Source organism: Petaurus breviceps, unplaced genomic scaffold (genome assembly GCF_028583685.1).
Source record: "Petaurus breviceps papuanus isolate PSGF00001 unplaced genomic scaffold, PetGlider_PUasm1.0 90845, whole genome shotgun sequence".
Taxonomy (NCBI): Eukaryota; Metazoa; Chordata; class Mammalia; order Diprotodontia; family Petauridae; genus Petaurus; species Petaurus breviceps.
In genome coordinates, this window is record NW_027187359.1 from 19,623,150 (window position 1) to 19,650,078 (window position 26,929).

Here is a 26,929-nt window from a genome sequence, read left to right on the forward strand (position 1 = left end):
AATAAAACAAGCACTTCCATAAGATAGTAGAATAGGAAAAAAAGGTGATTGCACATGAAACTACAAATCCATTATGTATAATTTCCTATTCTTTTAAAATATGTGACAAAGTTATCATGTAACTTTATGTTTTCTTCACCCCATCCCCTTGCTCTTTCCTACTGTATCCAGAGGGTGAAGATCAAAGTCACCCACAGCTCAGTATCTATGAACTGAACCTGTAATAGGGGAAAGATTTATTTTTCCTGTTCTTCCTCTCATTTATCCTGACTCTGAGAAATAGACCTGGGGGTGGAGTTTGCCTGTTTTATTTTATTTGTCCTCAATTTCAGGTGCCAGTGGTGATCTCCACAAGACGCAAGAGTTTGTGCCATGGAAATATTAAAGTCAAAATTTCAGCACAATGGTGCAGCCAGCTAGCCTAGCAATGAAACCCAGACTAGTTGGGACTCAGACTTTGGACTGTATAAGAAAAGAGCTCAAGGGTATCTGAGAACTCTGGGGGAGGAATGAAATGTAATATAACTGACCATTAGGCAGTGGGAGTCACACCAATCATGGTTACATATATACACAATATATACCAAATAAATACAAGGTAATTAGAAAGGGAGGGAGGAGGATAGCCAATAGAGAAATCATGAAAGGTTTTCTGTAGAAGTTGGTGCTTGAGATGAAAGAAGGAAGCAATTCTAAGATTTTAATACTAAAACATTCATAGGTTTTAAAATATAAATAATACTATCAAATAAGAATTCAAAATAAGTAAAATATTCACCTAAGAAATAAGTTCAAATCTAAAAAAGGTATAGAAAGGTTTAGGTTTTACTTCAATAAATCAATAATCTATTCACTGTGTGTATTACTGACATTAATGAAGATTTCCAGTCTTCCACACCTTATCTCATTGATGATATATTTTGTGATACTTCTACACGATTCTTATTTATAATATGCTGTAGCCTACTTATGCTTACCATGTGAACTTCCACCACTCTTTGGGAAATCTGAAGTTTTCTGTCTCGAAGTCACATAGCATTACCATAATAATAAGTGATAGTAAATAAAATGGTTTTTGTTTTAGGGATAAACTTGGGGATATTAAAAGCAATTTTTAGTTTCCCAAAGGAAATCTAGATTCTTTTTTCCTCCTCTGCAATTGAAGATTCAGTTTGTGGTCCATTTGCACTTTCTATCCAATATACATGTACTAATGGACTACTTCTATGGTTTGTCCATAGAGCTATATATCAAAGTCTGGGAAGACATTTTTATCCATTTTTTTTTGTTTTCCTTTGTAGCCATTTAGACTAATCTTTGTTTCAGTAATTATGGATCATATTCAGGAGCTTTGGAAATGTTACGTTGCTTGATTTCACCAGTATAATGTCATCTGAAAACAAGAGAGGACTAGAGAAGTCATCCTGTATAGGAAGTCACTCTTCATTTCAACTTTTACAATACATGTGCTTAACAATGGAGGAAAATACTTTTGACTGGCATATTTCTTCATGCTTTATTCCTAATCAATAATAATAATCAGAAGTCATCAAATTGATTTCTGTTGTTTCAAGAAATCAGAGAAGAGGGGTGGCTATGTGATGCAGTGAATAGAGCACCAGCTCTGGAGTCAGGAGGACCTGAGTTCAAATCTGCTCTCAAAAATTTAACACAAAAACTAGCCATGTGACCTTGTCATTTAACCCCGATTGCCCTCCCCCCCAAAATTTTTTAAATGGAGAAGAGTCTTTAAACAGACATTTTTCTTTACCAAATGAAATGCTTTTTTAAAAAATAGACAACTATTAATATGTACATTGACATCTTTATTCTCTGAACAATTCCTTCAATAATGTGACTATAAAAACAAGGTTAGAGCAAACTTCTGAGTTACATGAGCGACAAGATGGTTGACTAGATATTTTCTTCAATCCCCACAACCTGTCATATCTCTACAAAGCAGAAATTATATACCACATATAAAGCAACCTCAGTTTACTCAAGGTCTAGAACTCCTAGGATCCAAAAGAAGGTCATTTTTAAAAATGACTCACTGACTCTGAGCTTATTCAGTATCTCTTTCCTATCTCCCATGGTACCAATAATGAGACTTTATGAGCGGACACAAAGATATGACTTAGATTTATATCAATACCAACACCCCCCATACCTCAGTCCCCCTCCACCTTTCCAGTGCTCTGGCTCCAGTCTATAGAAGTTTTCTCAGCAGCACCAGTACTAAAAAGCTTTGAACTAACAGTGCCAGGAAAATAGTTTCTGAACTACTGATACCAGGTCAGAGAACTGAGGAACAGAGGCAATAGGACAGGTCACCAAGACAGGACACCATATGTGTAGGGAGCCATGCAGCACTCTACCAAACCTGAACGAAAAAGTATATCACCCTGTTGGATGAGTTCTGACCTACCAAAAGTCTGGCTGGACATAGATAGTCTGATACGCTGCGAATTGCCCAGGGTAAGAGGAGGCTGAGACACCTTGAAACCCAAGAAAACTACAATCAGAGGAGTGATTATGGAAGTGATAATCTTCCTTTTTTAGGCAAATGAATGATAAGGAAAATAAGAAGGGAGGGAAGACTAAAAGTACAAAAGATTTCAGGAAGGTGAAAATTCAAATACCTTGAACATAAACAGATAAATAAATGGGAAAAATTAAAAAATAGAAGTAAATATGGCCTCCAGAACCAGTTTTTTAAAAATGCTCATGGGGTAGCTAGGTGGCATCAGGAGGACCTGTGTTTAAATCTGGACTCAGATACTTAACACAAAAAACTAGCCATGTGACCTTGGGCAAGTCACTTAACCCCAATTGCCCTCCAAAAAATAATGGTCAGGCATCTATGAATAAATATCACAAAATAAAGGAAAATGATCCAAGTTTGAGATAGAAGACCTTGTGGAATTTGAGGAGAACAGGCAACGACAACATGCTATTGCTGAGTGATTTAAAAGAGAAATGGGAATTATGAGAGCAGAATTTGTGCCCTCTCAAGTAAAAATAATGAGTAAAGTAGAAAAAAAAAGATCTGCTTAAAGCACACTTTTTACTTTCTTTTTCTTGTTTTATGTTTTGTTTTTCACATCATGGCTAATAAAGAAATATATTTTGAAGTACTTCATATGCACAATAGACATTATATTGCTTACCTTGAAGAGTGAAGAATGGTGGAACTCAAATCTTTTAAAAAATGATTACTAAAATTTTCTGCATGTAATTAGGAAATATTAACAAAATAAATAAAAATATATTTATTGAAAAAACTTGATTCTGCAATGGCAAGTCTCACCAAAGGAAGAAAAAAAGAGAACAATAGACTGGGAATGCAAACATACAAAAAAAATAAAAGAAAATATTCTCACTATGCAAGCAAATATTATAGAGTTTGAAGACAGGATGTGTAGACAACTTAGGATCATAGGTCTCCCAAAAGGACACAATAGAATAAAAAAATTAACATGATAAAGAAGAAGTAATAGAAGTGAACTGCCTACAACTTCTGAACATAGAAATGAAATTTTTGTTGAAAGGATTAAAAGATTGCTTCCAGAAAGAAACCCAATGCTGAAAACTCCAAGATATATAGTGGTGAAATTTACCATTTGGTTGTGAAATAGTATTCTGCAAAACATGAGGGAAAAGATCCTCAAATACAAAGGAAAGAACATTCAAACAATGCATGGCTATTCTGCAACCACTAGAAAAAAAAAAGATGGAATTGAATAATGTGTTCCAAAGGGCACTGGAACTCAGGATGCAGCCCAGGTAGAGCTATACTGTAAATCTGAACTTAATCATATAGGACAAAAGACAGAAGCTTGATAAAATAAATTTAAACATTTTTAATGGGAAAAAAGTCAAAGCTTTTCTGACAAATTTTCTATCCTCCTCAGAAATCTAACTTTTCCATGCATTTTTTCTTTAGTTTTACTTCTACTTCCATATGCAGTATACCAAACACAAGTATTAGATATAAATGTGTTACATCAAATTTTATTGACAGAGAAAACTTTTACAGATCTTTTCCAATATTTTTTTGGTCTATTTGCTGTCCTTTTCCTGTTTTATCCATATCTGATTTTAGGACAACCTGGTTTATAACTAGGCAACATTATAACTAGGAAACATTGCTTCTTACTGGTTTATAACAATATTCTTCATAATAATACACCATTCACTCTGGTGAGATTTTACAAATGAGTTAATGTTCCAATTTTATATTACTCTGGAATATTATCTCTCTAAGCTAAAAAGGAGATAATATATTTGCTAGTTAACTCAGTTTCTAGGCTCTTTGGTACTTTTCATTGTGATGATTGACTTACATTGGTGAAGAGGCAGTAGTGAAGAGTGCTGAACTTAAACTCTCTGACTTTGGAGTTGTGACACCTCTGTTTGAATCCTGGTTCTGTCACTATGTACATTACATTGGACAAGTCGCTTAAATACTCTAGATCTCAGTTTCTACATCTGTGAAATGGGGATGGGGGCACTAGACTAACCTTCTAAAGTCCTTCCCATCTGGTTCTACATTCATGCAAGGATGACACGCAAATTCATGAAGCATTCCATATTTTTACTATTGAGCTACAAGAAATGAGGAGCAAATGGACTTCATAAGAACCTGGAGAGGCTTATATAAACTGATGCTGAGTGAGGAGAGCAGAACCAGGAGAACTTTGTACGCAATTACAGACACATCGTATCTGTGATGAATAACTTTGATATGCTAGGCTCCTCAACATTGCAATGACAACTCCAAAAAACTCATGATGGGAAGGGCTATCCATATCTAGAGAAAGAATTATAGAACCTGAATGCAGATTGAAGGAAACTACTTGCTCTCTCTCTTTTCTGTTATGTTTTGTTCCTTCTTTCTCATTATTTATTTCATTGCTTATAATTCTTCTTTATAACTTGACTAATGTTTAATGTGGAGGTATTTGTAGAACCTATATTGGATTGCATGCCATCATGGGAAAGGAGGGGGAAGAAGAAGAAAAGGGAGAAAATTTGGAACTCAAGGGATTGTGGAACTTAATGTTGTAAACAATAAATAACTAAATATATAAAATTAAATTTTAAAATATTCATTTTATTCTTTGTTATAATTTGCTTTTTAATTATGATAATTATTTATTATATATACTAATTACTAATTATGTTATTATTTAATAATTATTTTAATAAAATTTATATGATTATCTTTATTATATTTAAATGTTATTGATATCAATTATTTTATGATTAGTAAAATTATCTAATTATCTTTAATTATCTGATTATCCTCTAACAATAGAATGACTTGATTTATCCAGACAGTTGACTTGGAAGCACAGGTTTAGATCTACAATTAAATGAGAAGGGGGGAAGAGAGTGGCATGATAAACATATCTATAGATTTTAAAATTAAGACTCTTAAAAAATTAAGTGTACTACATGATTATTGCATAAGATAGATCCTTAGATTTTGACTAATTCTTAGGCCAACCTTCTACCTAATTCAGTAATTTTTTCTGAATGTTTTCTAATAGATTTTTTTATAATCAGCTGTAATGTTCTAGAGATAGAAAGTTTACTACTTTACAAGGTAGACTGTTCTGTTGTAGAACAACAGCTCAAGTTGTTGAAACAAGTTTTATTTTAATGAATTAAAATTTGATTCACTACAGTTTTTGTTCATTAACCTTTGGTCTACCTTCTGAAGAGCCTCAGAAAATTCTACTCTCTCCTCTATATGACTATTTTTTAAGCATGAGAGATGGTATGATGCACTTCTTTAATCTTTTTAGGTTAAAAATCCCTATTTCTTTCAATCTTATTCTAGGAGATCATTTAACAGAAGCTTCATTGTCCTTATTAATATGTCTTGGGTACATTTTAGTTAAGCAATATCACTTACAGTAACCAGAAAAAAATAGTATTCCAAGGTCTTTTATTTTCTGTGCTATTTATTCCCACTCATTCAATATGAGGTTGCATTAGCTTTTGTTTTTAAGCAGACATATTATTCCTTGGACTCATATTCACCAGCTTGTCAATTAAATCCCTGATTTTTTTTTTCAAATGCACACTGACAAGTTGGTTAATCCTATCACTGTGTCTTTGAAATCCCAACCTGTGTTTATTTCAACTAAATGCAAGGATTTTAAATTTATTCCTATCAAATATAATCATTTTTGTTTGGGTCTTAGTATAAAGACATCTGTGAAACTTATTCTTGATGATATGAGCTATCATTCCAGATCTATAACATTTGGAATTTTAATAAACTTTCTTTAAATGTCTCCATGCATACCATATATGAAAACATTTTACATAACACAATCATGTGGCATTAAACCTCCAATTCAACACAGCATTGATACATGTCTTATAGAAAACTCTAATACAAAATGTGAGTTCCTTGAGGACAAGGGCTTTTTCAATTATGTTGATGTCTCCTCAGTCTACCACTGTGGATGGTAAACAGAAGATGCCTAAAGCATGCTTATTTAGTGGCTGATTAATATAGCTATATGACCACAATGAAATTATGCTAGTAGTATTAATATCCAGGACATAATTTGCCATTTTGTTCACCAGGACATCAAGTGAAGTGCTATCAAATGTTTTATTAAAATCAAGGGATATATATATATGCAATGTTTATTGTTTTCTCTCATGTACCAACCTAATAACAATATTAAAGAAAGGAATGAGATTTGGAAAAGCCAACAGCAAGAAATAGAAAGAGAAATTCCATTTAAAATAACTGCAGACAATATAAAATATTCATGAATCTACCTGCCAAGATAAACTCAGAAACTAAATGAATAAAATTATAAAACATTTTTTACACAATTAAAGTCAGATCTAAATTATTGTAAAAACATCAGTTACTTATGGGTAGGCCCAGCTAATATAATAAAATGACAATTCTACCTAAATTAATTCATTTATTCAGTGCCATACCAATCAAACTACCAAAAATCATTTTATAGATCTAGAAAAAATTATAAGAAAATTTATCTGGAAGAACAAAAGGTCAGGAATATCAAGGGAATTATTTTTTTAATGCAAAGGAAGGTGGCTTAGCTATACCAGATATAAAAATATTGTAAAGCAACAATCATCAAAACTATTTGGTACTTGCTAAGAAATATAGTGATGGAACAGTCAAATAGGTTATGAATGCAAGACATAGCAAGCAATGACTATAGTAGCCTACCACTTGATAAACCCAAAGACTCCAGGTTCTGAGACAAGCAGTCACTATTTGACAAAAATTGCTGGGAAAACTAGAAAATAGTGCGACAGAAACTAGGCATAGATCAACATCTTACACCATATACCAAAAAAATGTCAAAATGGTTACATGATTTAGACATAAAGGGTGATACCAAAAGCAAACTGGAGAACAAGTAATAGTTTACCTCTCAGATCTGTAAGAAATGGAAGAATTTATAACCAAAGAAGAGAAAGAGAACATTATGAAATGCAAAATGGATAATTTTGATTACATTAAATTAAAAAGGTATGGCACAAAGACAATGCAACCAAGATTGGAAGGAAAGCAGAAAGATGGGAAACAATTTTTACAGCCAGCGTCTCTGATTAAAGTCTCATTTCTAAAATACATAGAAAAGTGAGTCAAATTTATAAGAATTCAAGTCAATCTCCAATCCATAAGTGGTCAAAGGATATGAACAGGCAATTTTCAGTTGAAGAAGTTAAAGCTATCTATAGTTATATGAAAAAATGCTCAAAATCACTATTGATTAGAGAAATGCAAATTAAAACCACTCTGAGGTACCACCTCACACTTCACAGATTAGCTAATATGACAAAAAAAGAAAATTATACATATTGGAGAAGATGTGGGAAAATTGGAACACTAAGACTTTGTTGGTGGGACTTTGAACTAATTCAACCATTCTGGAGAGCAATTTGGAACTATGCCCAAAGGGCTATAAAATTGTGCATACCCTTTGATCCAGCAATGCCACTGCTAGGTCTGTATCACAAAGAGATTATAAAAAGTGGAAAAGGACCCACATGTACAAAAATACTTATAACAACTCTTTTTGTTGTGGCAAACAAATGAAAATTGAGGGGATGCCCATCAAATGGGGAATGACTGAATAAATTGTGGTATATGAATGTAATGGTTACTATTACACTATAAGACATGACGAGCAGGCAGATTTTAGAGAAATCTGGAAAGATTTACATGAACTGATGCTGAGTGAGGTGAGTAGAACCAAGAGAACATTGTATATAGTAATAGCAACATTGTGCAATGATCAAAAATGATCAACTTCTCAGCAATACAGTTATCCAAGACAATTCCAAAGATTCATAATGGCAAATGCTATCCACATCCAAAGAAAGAACTTTGGAGTCTGAATGTAAATGAAGCATACTATTTCTTCTTTTTTGTTTTTTGTTTTTCCTTTCTCATGGTTTTTACTTTTTGTTTTGATACTTCTTTCACAAAACGACTAATGTGGAAATATGTTTAATATGATTGTACATGTCTAGCTTATATCAGATTTCTTGCCATCTTGGGGAAAAGGAAAGGGAGGGAAGGTGGGAGAAAAAAAATGGAACTCAGCATCTTATAAAAGTTAATGTTGAAAACTCATGAATGTATAAACACATGTGCATATGTGAGTGGGTGTGTGGGTGTGTATAAATTATTTTTTTAATCTTCTCAGTTGGTGAAGTTGTATGTTAAAGAAAATAAAGAAAAAGCCCAATAATGTTGGAACAAAATCAGAGTACCTGCTTCAAAGTGCTGGCTCCACCACTTATTAGATATGTAATTGTATAATTATTCTCCCTTTCTCAGCCTCAGTTTCTTCATCCATAAAAGGGGAATAATGATAGCTGTTCTATCTACATAACAGGATTGTTGTGATAAAATAACTTTGGAAAATATAAAGCACAATATTAATTTTGTAATTATTAGTAATATTAAAGTCCTTTATTATCTTGACTCAATTGATAAACACTGATAAAATAAAAAAGAAATGAGACTTTTTAGTGAATATATATATCACAAATTACCTAAAACTTAATACATACATCTTAGAGTATTTCCCAGGACTCATAAAGATCAAGTAATTTGACCATGGTTACAAAGCTAGTAAAGAGAAAGATGGAATTTGAATTTAGATTGTTACTTCACGTTCAACAATCTCTCTCTCAGTGAATCCATACTTGTTCCTAATAAGCCAGACATTGTTATTAAATGCCCACAAGCCATCTGTTTAATCATTTCTTCTAGATATTTTCCAGAGATCATTGCCAAGCATACCAGTATGTGGTTGCTAGAAGGTATCTGTTTTCTTCTAACATTTGTCTCTCCCAATCTTTTAGTGCCCATGATTTAGTAAATAACTGACAGTAGCTTTGATAACACATCTGCAAGTTTCTTTTCCCCATTGAAAGTGAGGAGGCTTGGTCCTACCCTGCATCCTGAAATTCCACTCATGCCATCCATGCATGATGCACCTAATGATCCAATCAGAAGTGTCCTCTCCTGAACTGCCATAGAACTTGTATTTCACTTATACATTCATATGCTCTAATTTGTTTTGTATATTTCTGTATATGTGTTTTCCCCCCTCCCTTACAAAGCTGTAAACTCTTTGAGGGAAAGAATCAGATTTTCTTCTTATCTGTTTACCTACCAGAGCACCCAACACATACTGTGAAATTTGTAGGCACTGAATACATGTGTATTGAAGTTAACTTAAGGAGGTCATAAGTTACCTTATTCTCTCCTTCTAAAACCTGCGATACAATTTCCAAGAATTATGGTTATGAATCACATTAAAATGTCAGTCAACAAATACTGAAATCTGCAAATCATACAAATATCATCTGCTATTCAATAATCCATTTATTCAACAATCAGTTTTTTTAAGCACTTATTTTGTACAGGATATTTTATTAAGTGTTAAGGATACAAAGACAAAATGAAATAAATTTTGCCTTCTGGGTACGTTAGACTGGGGGAGAACAATATGTAAACAGATGAATCATTATAAAGTGTGTACAAAATATAAAAAGCGTTAGCCACTGGGAAAATAGGAGGGAAGCCTCTGTTTCACTAACTACCTGTGGTAAACCCTACAACCCCAATATTAAGGGATTGATCCAAGAAGTGGTTAGCATTTTTTCACATGATCTTCAAGAATTTTACCAACGTCAACCTCTTCTAATATATGAGAAGGAAAATGTTTCAAGATTTATAGGGTATAACAGATGCCCTTTGATATATTTCATACTGACATTGTTGAAATTAAAATTATAACAAAAAAAGCATTCAGCCCATTCATTGTATTAAAATAGATATATGCAATTTCACTGATATCAGCTGCTTGCAATATTTATTAAGTTGTCAATTGAATCCTGGAAATCTAATTAAATTTCTAAATCATCAATCTGCCCCCAAGAGATAGTCACAATAGTGGTGCAAAGAATTGTCATCATATAAATAAATCTTTTTTTTTTCCTTTTCAAGTTTAGGTAAGTAGGCAAGCAGGGGAACAAATCACACTAAACCTGTACAAAGAAAGATTACATAGATTTTTCAGATGGTATTCAGCTACACTGAGCTAAACTTTCTATTTCCTTTGTCAGGTAGCCTCTAGCCTTACCAGTGGGATCCTGGGGTACAATAAATACCTAATGTGTTTCAGAACTGATTAAAAAAATCCGTTCATAAAGTGAGAGGTAAATCATAATTATATGATTCCTACTACTTCCAGGATTATATGAATTATAAGGTATCTCAGAAATCTCTGGGTAAATTATCACCCAAATCACACCTCAGTTTAAGCTCCTTTTAGAGAATCCCTGGCAAATCATCTTTCAGCTCCTGCTTGAACACTTCCAGTGATTCACTCACTATTTGTTAAGGTATCCCCTCCAATGGCATTCTGGATAGCTTCTATACCACTCACCAGCTTTATCATGTGTGTGTGTGTGTGTGTGTGTGCATACATGTATATTATATAAAAGTCTCCATGACTAGCAGCATTTCCTGGAATTTCCCTCTACTAAGTTTCACCCTCTTGAATATTGCTTGTACTTGACCAATAATTCCCTGCATTGACCTAATCACAAATTGTCTCTATGTCTCTCAGACAGCTTAATAATTTGAACATTTATTGGGCAGCTAGGTGACTCAGTGAATAGAGCACCGACCCAGAAGTCAGGAGAATTTGAGTTCAAATTCACCCTCAGACACTTGACATTTAGCTAGCTGTGTGACCTTGAGCAAAGCACTTAATCCCAATTCCCTTGCCTTCCCTCCTCAAAAATAAATAAATAATTTGATCTTTTTGCAAGTGTTTCTTTAACATGTGATCCCAATAAACTCTAGTTCCATCTAATTTACATTCAATCTTTTAAGTACATTTATGATTTTTCTTCTTGTTCTTGCAATAACTAAATTTTATGTGATTCTAACAAGCATGACATGTGTATGTATAACCTCTTTCATGAAGTTCTTACTCCTTCACTACTATCAGCCATACATTTTTATTCTTCAGCAAACAGCTCCCACTCACTACTCCCCACAGTTGATGAGAATGACAAAAAAGCTTTTTCTTTCTCTTCAGACACTCTTTGAAATGAAAACATCAGGAAAAAATAGCTCTGGGTGAATTAGCACAACACTCTACTTGTCAAGCTTATCAAAAGGCAACTGAAGAAGAAGGTTGAAGTAGCTTCACAGATATCACATGGTGGCAGCCAACCTGCCCCTGATATATACTGTCTGGGTGACCATAAGCAAATGGCTTGATTTCTCAGGGCTCAACACTGTAATTTTCCAAGAAAGTGCTGACCTGCATTAATAGAAGGAATTTCTTCATCTGGAAGTTCCCTATATATAAATTAGAGCTTTAGTCCCTATCAGAATCCCTTTCCCTGCTAGACACAATCTATAAATGACATTAGTATGAAAATTATTGAAATGTAGGAGAACTGAAATATACACTTTTACATAATATAGTCTTACTTCTGATGCTACAGAAATGTTTTTAAAAAGTCAAAATGTATCATATGGCTAATAGAATTGAAATCCCTATCAAGTATAAGAAGTCATTATTTAATGCCAGAAAGAAAATTAATTCTTTCAAATCTCTTATTAGTACAAATTTTAAAACTTCAAAAAGGGAAGGAAATAAACATTTAAATGCCTATCATTTGTCAGTTGCTTTGCTAAGTACTTTACAGATAGATACTATTATTAACCCCATTCTATAGTTAAGGAAACCAAGGCAATTAGGTGGCTCAGTGGATAGAGCACTGGTCCTGAAGCCAGGAAAACTCATCTCCCTGAGTTCAAATTCAACCTCAGAAACTAACTAGCTGTGTCTTAACCTCTGTTCACCTTAATCCACTGGTGAAGGAAATGGCAAACCACCCCACTATCTTTGCCAAGAAAATACCATAAAGAGTATTGTTATAAAGAGTCAGTTGGACACAACTGAACAGCAACTATTATTATCCTCATTACACAGTTGAGGAAACTGAAGCAGAAAGAAGTTAACTGATTTGCCCAGGGTTACATAGTAAGTATTTTAGGCCAGCTTTTAATTCAGGTCTTCCTGGCTCCAAGGTCAGTGTTATATCCACTGTGCTGCCTAGTTACCACCTGGTACCCTGGAGAAAGTCCAAAAAAAAAGTCAAATATCTCCTCTATATGACAGCTTTTAAAATATCCAAAGAAAGTTATGTCTAGGATCATATATGGACTTAGAGATGGAAAAAATGGAGATAATCTGATAGCACGCCTTCATTTTACAAATAAGGAAACTAAGATCCATGGTCCTGAAGTGACTTACCCAATGTCACATGTCCCTCTAGATATTCTCTTCTCATGTTGAAAGTTTTATTTTCTTCAACCAATTCATGAGGGGTCTTTAGTACATTTGCCATCCTACTTATCTTTCTCTGAACTTTTTTCCAATTTGGTAATGTTCTTTTTCAAGTGTAGGACCCTTATATGAGTACAGCATTCCAGACATTCTCTGACCAAGGCAGAGTAAAGTCATACAATTATTTCCTTTTTTCAATATAATATGCTTGACTTAATGTAGCCAGAGAGGCATTAGCCCTTTGGGATGTCTTATTCAAGATGAATCATATTGAGATTGTGGGCCATTAAAACTCCATTTTTTTTCTGAACTGTTGTGTGGCAATTCTGTACATGTATTAGTTGTTTATGAAATGATTTATAGGACTTTACATTTATCCATATTATATTTAATCGTATTGAATTGGCCCCTTATTCTATTCTATTGAAAGAATTTTAAATCCCTATATTTTGTGGCCACATGGTGGATATTTTTCCCAGTTTTGTCTCATTTACACATTTTATAAGCATTCATCTATATACAGATTTTGTATTTTTTAATCATTTATTTGGTTTGATCAGACAAGATCTGTTTTCTTACCCTCCCTCTCCAAACTCAACCCAATATCAAGAACACATAGAAAACAAAACCAATTAAAAACATTTATAGTCAATCAAAACAAATATTCACATTGGTTTTGTCCAAAATAATTTGCTCCATTCTTATTCTGTGTCCTTCACCTCTCTATCAGAAGTTGAGTGGCATATTTTATCATTAGTCCCCTAACCCTGTTTGGTTTTTATGCTGATAAGAGTTCAGCACAACAGTATCCCATCACATTTATATGTCATAACTCGTTCATCCATTCCCTAATTTATGCATTTCCTTTCAGATTCCTATCCTTTGACACCTCAAAAAGAGCTATAAATAATTTTGTATAACTTTAGAATTTGTTTTGCTTAGAACTAATCCCTCCCATAATCTACTACCCCTCTCATTCCTCCTTCCCCTTGTCCCTCTTGCCTCCTATTTCCTTACTGAATGAAGTATATTTCTACACCAAACTGTGTGTTTGATTCCTTCTTTTGATCAGTTCAGATGAAGTGAAGTTTGAGTGTCAACTGTTCTCCTCTACCACACTGCTTTCTATCACTCTTGGTATCTATCTTGGCTCTATCGCTTGATTTTATTTCTATGAGTCATAGGGTATATTTTCACTTCCAATATATCGCAACTATTTTATTTTAAATTTGCAATAACACTTGAAGTAAAGTTATATATTAGACAGCTATATAACAGTTTTCCTAAATGTCAATAACTTTCCTTTAAAAGACTTTATCTATAGAGGGAAGGGAAAAGGGTAGAGATAAGAGATGAGGCTTCAAGTTATAGATTAAAATGGTGAATAATACAATGTCAAGAAGACATTCCTGCAGAATTCTAGTCCAATAAATATTTATAAAGCATATACTTTGTGCCAGGTACAATGAATACTGGAAATAAAAATACAAGTAGCAATGAATACAATCTTTTTCCATAAGGAACTTACATTCTTATAGAGGAAGATAATACATTAAAAGAAGCTGAAATGTTAGTGGGGGAGAAGAAATTAAGGTAGCCAGAATAAGGGAATTATAGAGAAAGTCCAAAGAGGAATGCAGCCTAGAGAGGAAAGAAGACATGTCTGGTATGGGCTTCCTCTTTAAAATGGAGGTTCTGGGAGGAATCAAGGAGAGACTCTAGAGGTAGAGGGTATTTTCAATGTGAGACTTGTCTACCAATATTTTAGTCAATCAATCAGTTCTGAATGACCCTGATTGTAAAGTCATGGAGCCCAAATATATCCATCTTGTCCCCCAGACATATCAGGATAGGTGATTAAGGCAAATGTCAGAATTTATATTAAGAATGAATAGGAGCGGCTAGGTGGTGCAGTGAATAAAGCGCCTGCCCTGGAATTGGGAGGACCAGAGATCGGTTCTGGCCTTGGACACTTAACACCCAAACAAAAACACTAGCTGTGTAACCTTGGGCAAGTTACCTAATCCCAATTGCCCTCCAAAAGGCCAAAAAAAAAAAAAAAAAGAATGAATAGCTGTGCAACTCTATGTGAGGACATCTTTACAGTGAAAACAAATTTAGAATTCTGAATAATGCTTGCTTATATAAACATTACCTTCTATCCTGTTATTTAAGAAAAATTTGCTATCTCTGATCACAATCACCTATGAGGGGTATCAGGCAGCTATAGTTTCATTCTTATTAGGATGAAGCAACTATTGAACACATATAACATAATGGCTAAGTTATTGATAGTAGAGTCAAAAGGCCTGGGTACAAATCTTTTGATATTAACTAGCTATGTGAATATAGGCAAGCCATTTAACCTCTTGGCCTCATTTTCATAATCTATGAAAAAGGAAGTTATTTTAGATATTTAAAATACCTCTGCAGAGCCCTCAAAAAACCTGATTGTACCTGAGCTAGATTAAATGCAATTTGTACCTAATTTTAAATCATTGATGTAGTAATAAAAAAAGAAAAATACGAATCTGTGTGGTTTTCTAAGTTAATAGGTGACTTGAAGGGATCCTTGGGTGTTATTTAGTGGTCGTTTTTGCTAATTTGAGTTTGATACCACTAATCTAAATGACCATCTATGGTTCTAGAGAATCAAGGATAACAAATACTATCTCACAAAGAAGTGATAGATTCAGGGTACAGAAGAAGAGAATTAATTTTTTTTTTAGTTTGGATAGTAGAGGGATTTGTTTTACCTAATTATACGTATTAATTGCAAGGAATTCACCTTTTTTTCTCTACCCCAGTGGGGTAAGGGATGGGAGAGAGACAATACAAAGGCATTCCCATGTTAAGGTTAAAGCACAATCTTTTTTTTTTCACTTAATTTACTATCAGTTTTAGTTACTCTCCCGTTTTATTTCACTTAATTGTTTTAAGGAAATATTCTTTTTAAGTGTACATTTGTCTTCTGTGTTAAATCAACATATATTGATAAAAAATAAGATACACCATAAAGCAACTAAAATTTGCTCAACTAAAATTCTAATGGAGACATGCTCTTAGAATTGCCATAGCTACTGTTGAAAAACTGAGTCACTCAGAAAAATGTTTTGCTTACTCAGGGAAACTTTTTTTTTGTTTTTTAAAGAATGATATTGTGAAATAAGGAATGAAGTACCTCTATTCTTTCCTTGTTTTGCTTTCTCTTTGTTTCACCTAATTCTTTCCTTCTGGTTCTCTTATAGAAGTGTCTCTTCCCACTGGCCCTGGAGTCAGGAGGACCTGAGTTCAAATATAGTCTTAGACACTTGACACACTTAGCAGCTGTGTGACCTCAGGCAAGTCACTTAACCCCAATTGCCTTGCCTTCCCCCTACAAAAAAAAAGTATCTCTTCCACCTCTACATAAACCTTTCTTTCTTCTGTAATCAAATTCAAACAGATTAGCATACAGATACCAAATCCAAATGCTCCTTGGTTCACAACAGCTGTATCTTTCATCTAAAAACTTGTTATTAACTACAGGTCAATTCATTCAAAAAAAGTCTAACCCAATGCCTTTACAATAGTAGGCATGAAATAGATGTTTCTGAAATGAATTAAAATACACAAACATAAATATCACCCAACAAGTCCTCTAAGGTGGCAATCATATTAATAAATAGGCAAAGATGTTTTAGGAACCAGTCTTTATTATATATGTTCAGCATTGAGAGTTTCTACATTATTGCTGGTCAACAGACAAAATTCTAAGGTTTATATAGCTTCTAGCTACATCAGAAAAAAAAAGAAGACATTATTAAGATTTACATTTCAAAGATAAGCTTGTAAAATTTATAGGAGAATGGGAGAGAAGTTGTTTTACATGTCTAAGATAACAAAAGGGGGGAAATACATCTGATAAATTTATACAGTAGTCTAGTAAATGGTTATCTTAAATTGGAGTCAGAGTTCTTTTACCTCTAACCAGTTAATTATCTTGAATTAATTATTGGAAGTCTCAACTAAACTCCATACTATAGGGAAAGTCTCTGCTGGAGAGATGATTTTTTTCTTTTAATTAAAATGACCATATTGGAGCCAAATAGAAAGGAACTAGAAAACTCTTATGACCTCACTTTGGCAGCCAAATGGAGAATGGATTTGAAAGGAAAAAAAAACTAGAGGTAAGGAGAGCAATTAGGAAGCTACTGCTGTAGTCCAGATAAAAAGTGATAGAATTCTGGGTTACTGTGGTGGCCATGGGAGAAGGGAAAAAGAGAGAAAGGCATGTGATGTAACAGGAGAATTGGCAAGACACGGCAACTTTTGGGATATGGGTGTGGAGGTAATATGATAAGTTTAGGATGACTCTGAGGTTGCAAACCTGAATGACAGAAATGATAAATGGTGTTTTTGACAGAAATAAAAAAACATAAGAGGGTGAATTTTGGAGAGAAGGAAGGGGAGATAATGAGTTCTGCTTTAGACCAATTCAGTTAGATGTCCAATAAGCAGTTCATGATATGAGACTGTTGCTCAAAAGAGTAATAAAGAGGGGGATGGCTAGGAGGTGCAGTGAATAGAACACAGGCCCTGGAGTCAGGAGGTCCTGAGTTCAAATCTGACCTCAGACACTTAACATGAAAAAACTAGCCATGTGACCTTGGGCAAGTCAGTTAACCCCAATTGCCTTGCCAAAAAAAAAAGGGTGATAAGAAAAAACATGTGGCTCCAAAAGTACTTGGTAAAGGGGCATGGTAGAGAAAATACTGTATAGATAAGTTATCAGTAGAGTCTGAAGAGGAATGAAGACATCTAAGGCCCAGGCCACAAGGACTCACTTGGTAGTCATGCCAACAGTAAATATAAACTTGATGGGACCTATATTATAATGAAAATAAATTCAATTTGAGCCTACTATTCTCAGGAACTGAGGTGGTATATAGGAAAGCATGCCTGCAAGATGTTAGGGGGAGAGGGAAATGCTTCTGTATTTATTCGTGCTATATGTTTAAAATAAGTATCTCTTTGCAAAAGATACTGGAAATTAAATGGTTAAAATGGACATGGAATGCTACTCACTATGAGCTAATAGTATGAGGAACTCAATCATGAGGGGCTTAAGCCAAAAGCATTAGAAAAGAGAAAGGCCCCTAAACTTTTCAGTGTACCCTTCAGAAGAAGGACAAATGCAGGCTCAGACTTCTTAAGAATCTGGGTCTGCCTGTATTCAGAAATATGCTGAGATTCCTTAAGAGTCTAATCAATGCTGAGAATCCTTAAGAGTCTAGCCAATATGGCAGATTTTAGAATCATACCCACTCTGTCCAGAGTTCCAATAAACCTTGTCTTTGCCTGAAAGAAGGCTTGGGTCAAATTAATTTGAGGTAGAATCTGTGCATTGCTATTTCAGAGTAACCTACACCCCTAAACCTCAACAATTCCAGAACTGGAAGGGAGAAAGAAAAATGTGTGGTTTTGTTATGATAAGCCCTATATCTTCAGGACTTGATCTTTCTCCAAGAGGGAACACAGAAGAAGATAAAGAAGAAAATTATTTCTCAGGAATTAGTAACATTCCATGATGTGTGTGGACTTCACCCAAAAGGAATGGAGGCAATTGAACCATACTCAGAGGGACCTGTACAGAGATCTGATGCTGGAGAACTATAGAAATCTCATCTCCCTGGGGCTCCTCATATTTACACCTGGTATGATCTTCCAGTTGGAACAATGGAAGGAGCCTTGAGTATTTCATCTTCAGAGAACTGAAGAGAAAGAGGTCCCAAGAAATATCTATCAAGACTTGGAAAGTAGAATTGAAGAAATTTAAGAGTCTGCTGTGAGACAGAACATTTCTGAATTAAAATCACCAGGAATTTTAATAGAAAGACTCAGAGGAGAAGATCTTCTACATAAGAGCAAGTTTGGGAAAAAGAGAGACAAAATGCTAAAGGGGAACCATGGGAGAAATCCCTTTGCCATGAAAGAGGTTTCAAGAAAATATCAATGAGCCCTCTTAAAAATCCCTCTAACGACAGGGCCTAAATGTGATCATTGTAGGAAAACCTTTTTTGATTGCTCAACCCCTACCAGGCATCAGAGAACTCATGCTGGAGAGGAAGTTCTTACGAATGTGATGAATGTGAGAAAGCCTTCTTTGATTGTTCATCTTTTTACTCGCCATCAAAACTTATTCTAGAGAGAGCCCCTACAAATGTAACAAGTGTGGAAAAATCTTCAGCCAGAAAATTCTACTCACTAGACATAACATAATACATAATAGAGAGAAACCTTATGAATTCATGAATGTGAGAAAGCCTTTTTTGGCCTTTCATCTCTTACACAACATAAGAAGATTCATAGTAAAGAGAAAGCCCTTTGAGTACAGCAAATGTGGGAAAGCTTTCACTAAGAGAAGTCACCCTAGTTGGCATCAGATAACTCATACTAGAGAAAAGTCCTATGAATGTAGTATATGTGGGAAAGTTTTCAGTCGAAAGTCATCTGTGATCTAGCATCAGTGATGTTATGAGAAATAGAAATTGGGAATGTAATGAATTATGGAAAACTTTAGTCAGACCTATCACTTTATTAAATGCTCAAAAGTCAAAGTGGGACAAGAGGTAACATAAAAACTTAAGGTTTATTCACCTTATTTTAAATAAAATTCATCTTAAAACTTGGGGGCAGGGAGGACAGATGTTGGGACCTGGTTCTGGGTAGTGAGCCAAAGAATACCCCCTGCATATATAAAATATCTCTTAATTTTTTATGACTCAAAATTATATCTAAGAAATTGAGGGCAAAAGTTAATTTTATAAAAGTAATATTTCTTTTAAAAAATTTTAGGTTCATATTGAGCATTTGAAGATTTTTCATTGGTCAGTCACTAAAAATGTTGGTGAGACTCTGATACATATTTCTTGTCTTGTTTTGCTAGGTATTTGGAAGGTACAAAATTTTACAGACTACAGTAACATGTTCTACTCTCTCTTCTTTTTTTCCCTCACCTAATTTACATTGATCAATAAATCTAGGTTCCTTATGGATATGGCTTCTCTAGGTTTCTAGGGATATAACCCTGTTCTGAATTACCAGCATAAACCCCACTTTTCCCACAAAAAACCTGCAGGAAAATAATTTATTCATGATTCTTTCTTTCAAAAAATTTTTGAATGAATTCATACAGGTGTCACCAATGCAGGGATTTTTAACTCCACTCTGGAATCTAGTTATTTCATGGGTATCATGCAAAAATAAGACTTTTTGGATTTTTGACAAATTTGACAAATTTAATGGCATATAACAATTACCAGTCATTAATATTTCTAGGTTAAGTAATATATACCAATTCCAAGAGTACCTCTCCATATTTTGGACATATGTTTCATATATTCTAAGGATGTCTGCTTCTTTTATTAATAAAATTATTAGAATTTTTATAACAACCTTATGGTGATGGAGCCTTTTTTCCTTTTTGCATGGTTGTAAAGGTTTTAGTCAGGTTATGTTAGAAATCTATTATGGTTCATTTTACATTTCTAAACATGACTGTTAAGATTAGTATTGAATAAGTGCTAATTAATTTAAATATGTTCTCATTCAGCTTTGATTTCTGAATTCCAGTTGGTATATTAATGTATTCAGTCACAATCTTCTATCGGGCATATTTGTGCTTAGTGCCTGTCTTAAGTAGAACATGATATTTGTAGATATCAACTTCATCCATTGATTCTATGTGACTATCAGATTCAAATAACAAGCCTTTAATCACTTTCTTTCTGTGGAGTACATTAAGAATTTGACATTTATTAAGTCTAATATTTTTAAATCATTAAAAATATTTCATGAGATATAAATGTTGTTTAACCCTTTTTCCCCTAGTAGAGCCATATATCTTGATGTCATACATATGTATTGAGTAATTCAACTCCTTTAATTTAGAATCCATACTTAGGTTTGTTTAGGAGAGATGAGAATAAATTTTATTGAATGAATTATAATGAACTTAAATTCTGTCCCTGAAAAAAAATCATATTTTATATCAATTATTCTTGAAATTTTTATGTTGGTGGAATATTTTAAGTTGAAATCTTTCTTATGTGGACATGAAATTCTTTAGCATTCTTGCAACTGTTAAGTCTATTTTATTCATCATATTCATCATTCATCATACACGAGTGAGCCATAAGGACAAAACTTAGTCAAACGCTTTGCAATTGTCTACAAAAGAAATATATATGTTCTTATCCATTTAGGCAGCTTGTTCAAAAATTAGCAAATCAATAATAAGGTATTCTATATCACTGGGACTCTATGACAGAATTTTGTTTTACTCTTCAGTTAATATAGTGTTTTTCTATATTTACAATTTTGTGGCACAAATTGTGAGTATTTTTTAAGCACTTAAGAATATGATTTGTACATAATGAAGAAATTGCTGGTATTCTGACTTGATTCATTCTGTCGAGAAAGATAGAATAAGGTTTACTTCTGAGAGTAGGAAAGTGGTACTATGAGGTGATTGTCCCAATAATTATGCATATAAACTGGCCTTTCTTTTTTTCCAGTTTTGCCAAGAGGTCAGAGTTTTGGTTACCTCTCTTGACATAAATGTTTTCAAGCTTTCAGCTTGACATTTAATCCAATTGAGTTTTTCATTGTTTTAGACTTATTTGCCCATACATATGATCTGAAATTTTCAACATGCTTTTTATTCAGGGCATCTATCTTGTCCCGTATTTATTTCTCAAACTTCTGTAATAAAGTTTTTTAAATTGATTTTGATCTTTGTATTTTGTAACGTGCACTATCTTTGACTCTTTTTGCTACCTTAATTATTTAACTTTTATCCTTAACTAATCATTAAGAGAATCTAAAATTACTGTGTTTTGCTTTCCAGAGTTCTTTTTCTGTTTCTTCTCTGATTGCCTTAGCTGTACAACCAAATGTTTAAATTTTCTACAATATATAATAGCAAAATGTTGATATAATCTTTTTTTTGGAGGGCAATTGGGGTTAAATGGGGTTAAATGACCCAAATTGGGGGTAAATGACCCAATTGGGGTTAAATGGGGTTAAATGACCCAAAGTCACATGGCTAGTTTTTTGTATCAAGTATCTGAGGTCAGATTTGAACTCACGTCCTCCTGACTCCAGGGCCAGTGCTCAATCCACTGAGCCACCTAGCTACCCCTTGATGTAATCTTTTAATGCCTTTCTAAATATCTTCATAAACTCTCCCAAGTTGCAACCTCAATAAATGATATTTTCAGACCACAATTGGTCAGTATTTCAAGTTTCCTGTAAGGCCTTCATACATACATACATATATACATATATGCATACATACATACGTATGCACAAACACACACATACATACATACAGCTATCTTATCAATCACAAGGCAAACAAAGTCTGATCTCTACTTCATGTTTGCTGGTATTCACATTCTTTGCCTTCCACACTATAGCATGGATGATAGGCTGGACTTTAAGAGAATGGTTAGTAGGAGTAGTAATAGAAGTGGTAGTAGTAGTAGAAGTAGTAGCGGTAGTCACAGTGATGATGCTGGTGGAAAAAGTAACAGTAGTAGAAGTCATAGTAGTAGTATCATTATTATATGCAAATATTATATGTAAATATCATTCTATCTAAATATGAGGTCTATCCTTGTGGATAGCTGGAGGTAGATTTGAAGTGGATACTAATGAATATTAACATCACCAAGAATAATGTTATGGGTTGGAATATAGAAAAAAAAAAACTTTAAACTAGGTGCTAAAGTCATTTTAAAAAGTAGAGCGGGGGCATAATCAAGATGGCAGAGTAGAAAAAGGATTCCGCGCGGTGCCTACTTCCAACTCCTCCAATTCATACAAAAAAAAAAAATAAATCTAAACAAACTTTGGTGCTATAGAACCCACAAAATGACAGAGAGAAGCTAACCTCCCTCTGAAGACAGTCCGGCAGGCCAGCAGGAAGGGGGCCAGCACAGCTTGATGGGAGCCTAGCCCAGCCCCGCATGAGCCAGCGGTTTTAGCCTCAGGGCAGCCACAACCAGCCACCTGTTGAAGGGACTCCAGATCACCAGAAGCTGTGGCAGTTTCCAGAATTATCAAACCATAGATGCCAAAGAAAAAGTGAGAGGTCAGTGCAGTGTGGACTTTGAGAACCAGTAGTTTTAAGAGTGTGGTCTGGCCTTTCCCCCTCGAGGGAGAAGTGGCTGAGGTGCCACAGCCATGCAGACACTGCCACATGGCTACTTCAGAGCTACTGGCCTGCAGACTGTAGGAGGACCAAGCAATCAGGATAAGGGGTAAGTGCTCTTGCTTTAACCTGCTTGGATCTGGATTGTGGTCTAAGGTGGAGGTCCTGGTGTGTGTGTCCAGTTTGCCAGAGTATGTGGAGGCTTCATAGAGGGCACCCAACTAATAGCTCCAGCAGCTGTGAAAGTCCAAGCAATTGGGACAACGTTTCCCCCTCTGGTAGCAGAGTTCTACTGTGGCAAAAATCTCAAAGGTCAAGTAACTGTGTGGTAACATGAGCAAGCAAAGGAAGCAAAGTAAGTAGAGAATTCTGATATTACACTCCTATTTGGGGGACAAAAAGGATCAAAGCATGGAACAGGAGGAAGACAGCAAAGTCAGAACTCCTGCACCAAAAACTTCCAAGAAAAATATGAGCTGGATACAGGCCAATGAGGATCTTAAGAAGGATTTTGAAAACCAAATAAGAGAAGTGGAGAAAAAATTGGGAAGAGAAATGAGAATGATGCAAAGAAGTTATGAAATGAGAGTCAACAACCTGACTGAAGAAAATAATACCTTGAAAAATAGACTAACTTAAATGGCAAAAGAGGCTTAAAAAGCCAATGGGGAGAAGAATGCCTTAAAAAAAGCCAAATTTGCCAGATGGAAGAAGAATCTCAAAAGGTCACTGAAGAGAATAATTTCTTCAGAATTAGATTGGAGCAAATGGAAGCTAGTGACTTTATGAGAAATCAAGAACCAAAAGAATTAAAAGAACCAAACAAATGAAAAAATATAAGGTAATGTGAAATATCTCATTGGGAAAACCACTGACCTGGAAAATAGATCCAAGAGAGAGAATTTAAAAATTATTAGACTACCTGAAAGCCATCATCAAAAAATAACCTAGAAATCATGCTTCAAGAAATCTTCAAGGAAAATTGCCCTAATGTTTTAGAACCAGAGGGCAAAATAGAGTTTGAAGGAATCCACTGATCACCTCCTAAAAAAGATCCCAAAAAGAAAACTCCTAGGAATATTATAGCCAGATTTCAGAGTTCCCAGATGAAGGAGAAAATACTACAAGCATCCAGGAAGAAACAATTTTAATATTGTGGAAACACAATCAGGATAATACAGGATCTGGCAGCTTCTACACTGAGGGATCAAAGGGCTTGGAATATGATATTCTAGAGGTCAAAGAAGCTGGGATTAAAACCAAGAATCACCTACCCAGCAAAACTGAGTATCTTGTTTCAGAGGAAAATATGGTCATTCAATGGAATAGAGGACTTTTAAGCATTCATGATGAAAAAAACAGAGTTGAATAGAAAATTACACATTCAGATACAAGAAGCAAGAGAAGCATGAGAAGGTAAATAGGGAAAAGTAATTATAAGGAACTTATCAAAGTTGAAATATTTACATTCCTATGACAAAAAAATGTCAATTGTAACTTATGAAACTTTCCTCAGTATGAGAATAGTTGAAGGGAATAGAAATGTGTCTGTGTACATATATACACACACACACACACACACACACATATATATATATATATATATATGTATACATGCATATGTGTGTCTATATAGGCATATGAATGTGTATATATGTGTACAGGTAAACGTAGAGGGATTAGGACCAATTGAATAGGAAGGGATGACACTTAAAAGGTGAAATTAAGAGGTGAGAGGAATATAATGAGAAGAGATGGGGAGAGACAGAATGGGGTAAATTATCTCATATAGAAGAGGCAAGGAAAAAAATGTTACAATGGAGGGGAAGAACAGGAAGACAAAATGTAATGATTCAAACTTATTCTCATTAAATTTGGCTTAGGGAGGGAATGACATAGACACCAAATGGCGTATCTCACCCTAAAGGAGAGTAGGGGAGAAGGCCATAAGAGGGGTGATGATGGAAGGGAGGGTAGGCTGCGGGTGAGGGAAGTTGGAAGCACCCACTTTTAAAAAGGGACAGGATCAAAATAGTGAATAGAACAAGTGGGAGGTGGGATAGGAGGGAGGGAAATATAGTCAGTCTTTCACAATATATCCACTGTGGAACTGTTTTGCATAGCTACACACGTACAACCTATATTGAATTGCTGATCTTTCCAGTAAGGGTGGGTGATGAGGGAGGAAGGGAAAGAATCTGGAATTTAAAGTTTTAAAATCACATGATTAAATACATATAATATTATTATCATTATTATTTTACATGTAACTGGGAAATAAGATATATAGGCACTGGGGCATAGAGATCCACCATGTCATACTGGAAAGTCAGAGCGGGTATGGGGAAAGATATGGGAGAGAGCAGATTGGGGGAGGGAATATTCATTGAGATAGCTTTTTTGGGGTGGTGGGTAGGAGAAAAACGGGGAGAAAATTTGTAACTAAAAATCTTGTGAAAATGAATGATGTAAACTAAAAAAGCAAAAAAAAAAAGTAGAGTGGTTTTAAAAATATATTAAAAAAAGAAAAATAGAGTGCTGTTCTTAGTCCATAGTTATGAACCTGGATACTGAAACAGTATCAAATGGAATGAACTTCAAAAGAGGAAAAGTTAACATTATTATCATCATCATTATTTTTAATGATTTGTTGGTGGTGGTTTCTTTTTTTTTGTAGGGGCAATTGGGGTTAAGTGGCTTGCCCAAGGTCACACAGCTAGTAGGTGCTAATTAAGTGTCTGAGGCCAGATTTGAACTCAGGTCCTCCTGACTCCAGGGGCGGTGCTCTATTCACTTCACCACCTAGCTACCTCAGTAGTGGTGGTTTCTTTTAGGATGTAATGGGAGACTCTATTTTTATCATTTATGTGTCAATGCAAGGTTTCCAAAATAATTAATAAGAATGGAGGTGCCAGTAGTAAGCAGAAAATTAAAGCAAAAACTACAGAGGTTCATTTTTCCAGCCTAAAATCACATATTTAGTCCATAGGCAAGTGAACAGGATAGGAAATAGAGAACAGGGTTGAGTTGGAATTCACACTCAATACCCAGCCCTCCAAGGCATGCCAGTATCACGGAAAACTCAAAGACAATCATAGGCTCAGTTATGCCCACCCTAGACCACTATGTTGGGGGTCTCTCAGAAGCTCCCAGAACTGTGAACTCAGTGTCCAAAGTTCAGCATGCAGACTTGTCCAGAGAAGATAGAGGATTCAGGTTATCTATCAAAAGAGCAAGGTTTACAGATTTAGTCAGCAGAGCTCCCAACAAGGCCAGCAATTTTGGGTTGCTGTAATGGTAATGGGATCTGAAGATCTTCAATGCCCCTTGTATTGGCAGGCTGGCAGGTACTTAGCACTTAGTTTCAGGTTCATAATTGTGCCAGGTGCTGAGACCCAGAACTTGTGGGAATCCCTCAGTGGGATGAGCTTTCTGAAGTGGCAGGAGGGGGTGGGGCAGGGAGGAGCAGGAGCCCAGTAGGGGCCATCTAGAGTCAGCAGGTGACCTCAAACAGCTGAAAGGCAGTGGGTGGAGGCACAAGCAGAGTTGGCGGCAGGAACTTCTTCTGAGAGCCAACCAGAACTTCTGCTGAGAAACAGGAGGGAGAACTGCTTCCTGGGAGAGTGGAAGCTGAGTAGCTACATGAGTGAGGGGAGGAGGATCTTTCCCTGAGGGAGCTTATTTTGTTTTAAAGGCTTAGAAATGTGAGTGTTCACTGCATTAACTATGTGTAATAACTTTGTGGCTACTGTAATGACTACCTTTCTGGCTTTGGGATTCAGCTTTCTGGTATTTGAATAAATGCTTTGGCTCTATCCCCCATGTAGACAGC

The 26,929-nt window shown here is 34.9% G+C and overlaps 1 pseudogene; it reads left to right on the top strand.

The window, feature by feature from the left end:
• The window catches only part of LOC138149001 (zinc finger protein 2-like), a 43,386-nt pseudogene extending 23,975 nt beyond the window's left edge, over positions 1-19,411 (top strand).
• Positions 19,412-26,929: the final 7,518 nt, after the last annotated feature.